The sequence below is a fragment of the Etheostoma spectabile genome, chromosome 2 (assembly GCF_008692095.1).
Source record: "Etheostoma spectabile isolate EspeVRDwgs_2016 chromosome 2, UIUC_Espe_1.0, whole genome shotgun sequence".
Classification (NCBI taxonomy): Eukaryota; Metazoa; Chordata; class Actinopteri; order Perciformes; family Percidae; genus Etheostoma; species Etheostoma spectabile.
The window spans coordinates 26,876,198-26,879,668 of record NC_045734.1 but is presented as its reverse complement, the minus strand read 5'-3'; the positions used below and the strand labels follow the sequence as shown (position 1 = coordinate 26,879,668).

The 3,471-nt window shown below is 38.5% G+C and overlaps 1 protein-coding gene and 1 long non-coding RNA gene across 3 annotated transcripts in view; both read left to right on the top strand.

Annotated features, from left to right (window-relative positions):
* The window catches only part of syngr1b (synaptogyrin 1b), a 27,914-nt gene that overhangs the window by 4,808 nt on the left and 19,635 nt on the right, over positions 1-3,471 (top strand). The window lies entirely within an intron of this gene.
* The window catches only part of LOC116700663 (uncharacterized), a 10,891-nt gene that overhangs the window by 203 nt on the left and 7,217 nt on the right, over positions 1-3,471 (top strand). Inside the window, exon 2 of the long non-coding RNA XR_004334703.1 lies at positions 2,467-2,474. This is a non-coding gene — a long non-coding RNA (uncharacterized LOC116700663). The remainder of the gene's footprint in view (positions 1-2,466; positions 2,475-3,471) is intronic.

Below are 3,471 nucleotides of genomic sequence, written 5' to 3'. Positions count from 1 at the left end.
GGGGGGGGGGGGGTCCTGTTGAAACCCCAAACGTTTGGACAGTGGCTGATGCGACGAAAAAAGGCACCCTTTGGCGTGTGTGTGGAACGTACTGGGGAGAGCAGCATCTAGACAGGGGTTTAGTGAGTATTATGTAATGTCATGGAACCGTAAGCCCTCCCACAAGCTTTTTACTTTACCTAACAGCGTCCAAAAGGGCGCCAATAGTCCCGACCAAGCGCGTTATATGTCGCTAAAAGAAGACTTTTAGCATCAACAACGACTAAGGCACCTGACCAAACGTCCGTATTTTACGAGATGGGAGTGAAAATGTTTTGCTCACTGCTCATGCACACGCATTCATTCTTCTTTGTGGGGGGAGGGGCTTAGGAGACTGTTTTGGGCTTTAGCAGAAATGGGAGGAGGGACTACAAGTTTTCAATGTTCAAATGTTTTGACTAAGTCCTGGATCTTTGCAATCCTACTTACGGCACCTTTAATATTTTATGCTTTTGAATGCACCATTCACCAAGGCAAATTTCTTGTAAGTGTTACTTTGCAATAAATCATTTTTTTCAGATTCTGATTCAAATTCAAATAGTGAAAATAGCCTTTTTTGTGTCTTACAGTTTGTCAAAGATTTTTCTTACATAGGATTCTTTAACATATCTGAAACTGACATAATACAGTCTTATTTACAAGTTGATTAACTGTGACCTGATAAAAAAAGTAAACTTTTGTCTTGTTTTTTTATTTATTAAAATGCTCCTACATAAGTTAGATGGGTTGATGTTTCTTTTAATTCAGTTGTGATGATGATGATTGGTATTTAAGAGGTCGGGCGGTTTTGGAATCGGTGGGTAACTATTTGATATTAGCACAAACACACACTCACAGCAGCGTAACACATTCTGTCAGCTCCATGTAAACAGAAACACACACACACACACACACACACAGATTGTTAGTACCTTTATGTCAGAATTCTGACAGTTTGGAAGCGATTTAAATATGTGCATTGCATGTTTGCATTGCATGAAAGGCTTTATGTGCTTGCTGTAGTCGTGCTGTAAACATATTTGTATATTTGTCTGTGGTGAACTAAATGAGCCTGTCTGTAATTACATTTACACATGAGCCTCTAGTAACAACTGTCTGTCAAATAGGATTGCTAATTCATTTTGGCATTTGGCTGGTCAGTGTCAGGAAGTCACTAAACTTTCCATTGATTTGAACATACTGCAATAAGGATAGAATATATTGTCTTTTGTAGTAAACTTAACTCAATCAATAGTCTTTTGTGTACATTGAAAACAAAAGACATGATCACAACCCCGGATTTTTACATTTGGTTTAAGGACAGTGAAAAAGTAAAGTAAGTGTGTTGCACGTCTGTACTTAGTTCATCTGTGTTTGCGCTGCCTGATTAGAAGCTTTCGAATCTAATTCCAGGCCTTGTTACTCCAGGTGCAACTTTCAGCTCCCATAATCTGACTGACCATTTTCAGTTTTCATTCCCCAACTCTTCCAGGTAACCAGGGCTGCAACAATAGAAACAGAACGACAGTAGAACGGACATTTCCATTCAAATTAAAATAGCAGCGGCGTCAGAGCTGCTGCCATTGCAAAGAACTGTGACTGTTGAAGCCGGCTAATTTGCGCATACATTTCTCTATGTACTGACTTGAGACACCCAGAACAATGGAAGGGCAGCACATGTGTACTGTTGGTCAAAAGGCAGTGATCAACCAGTATGAAATGTAGTCTAATCAATGGATAAGGAAGTGTTAAATCCAGCCAATAGGACTGGCAGACAGTTTATACTGATGACGAGAGTGATGAAATCAGGGGCTTAAAGGAGGAAAGGGTTGGGTGCTACTCCCAGAACATTCTTCATTATTACTATGTAAAGAATTGCCACTGGGGTTTACAACCTTTGATCAATAGCAACAGGATATAGCGAAGAATAGCCTATTATCTATCAAGATGATCCTGTGGATCGACATCTTGGCCAATCTAGGCATATTTTTTTTGGATTGGCATCAGCTCAAACCATGCCAGTCAGAAAGAGTTGGAACACTACTCTCCTTAACCTCAGGCTCTTAGGTTTTTGCTCCATATGCAAGTGGAAATTAGAATGTGTGAATGTGAAAATTACCCATATATATACAGATTAAAACTTGATAACAGGCCAAAATGAAAGTTGGCTGTGCCTGTACTCAACCAAAAATAATATGTGAGAGAGGAAACCCACACAGTTGTTCTGGTCCCAAAATCTCCAACAGAGTGATACTTCTCTTCAATAGCTGATCATATCTCGTCAGATTCAGGAATTGCGTTCTTAAAGGAGAATTCTAGACAATTTCAATACGTAGCTCTGTTGTTTGTAAATTTGGAGTGCTTTCATTAGCAAGAACAATTAAAACAATCGGTGTTGTCTAGACCGTGTTATCCTCCTGCTAGAGTTAGCACCAAACAGGCTTCAAGTTTTAAAAGTGTTTTTAGCCTCTAAACAAATTCAAAATGTCATTACAAGTGCCTAGCCATATGCAGTGATTCCTTCTGAGTGCACAAAGTGAATTTGACTGCAGTAGATGTGACAGAAAGGCGCGTTTCGACTAGTGTGGACTTCCCTGGAAAACAGGAACATTGAAATTTCAAGCATGTTTAGAGGCTAAAAACAAGTTTAAAACTTGCCCTGTTTAAGCTTGTTGGGTGTTAACGCTAGCAGGAGGATAACTCGGTGTAGACGGCACCGATTGTTTTCATTTTTCTCTCTACTGACAGCACTCCAAATTTAAAAACAACAGAACTACGTGTTAAAATTGACTGGAATTCTCCTTTAAGCTTTCATTTATATCATATAAATAATTTAAGCTGATCAACTTGATATATTTTTTAATCAGGACCTTCAATATTTTTGAAAAATAAATAAAGTGAGCCTTTATTACTTATTTTAGGTAAGTTTGGTTATTGGATCGGCTCACTATTTGCAGATACCCACTATTAAAGTAGAATCAGTCCCAAAAAACTTGATTGGTACATCCCCACTGCATTGGTTACAATAAAGCCTATATTATCATTTTTTACTGTGATGGAATATATGACCAAAACAAGTTCCAGAGTCTGCAAACAAAACTACGAAGGAATGGAGACTAGATGCATGTAGTAAATGGGCTAAAACATTTAAACACACTAATATGGTCTTTTAAGATTAATATAGCATGTAGTGAGACAAGCCTGTCATACTAGTTAAATACACAGGCAGAAGTAACTGAATGACAGTCCAGATTGCAGTACTCTTTGATTTTGATTCAGTTATGCTTTATAAGATTGAGGAACAGTCTGCTTCCTTGGTACAGCCTTGTTTTCTTATCATCTGATCATGTTCTCTCTAATTGCCTCCCAATTTGAAATGGCAAAGGATAGTTAAGCAGAAAAAGAGGTGTTTTGTGTGTGTGTGTGTGTGTGTGTGTGTGTGTGTGTGTGTGT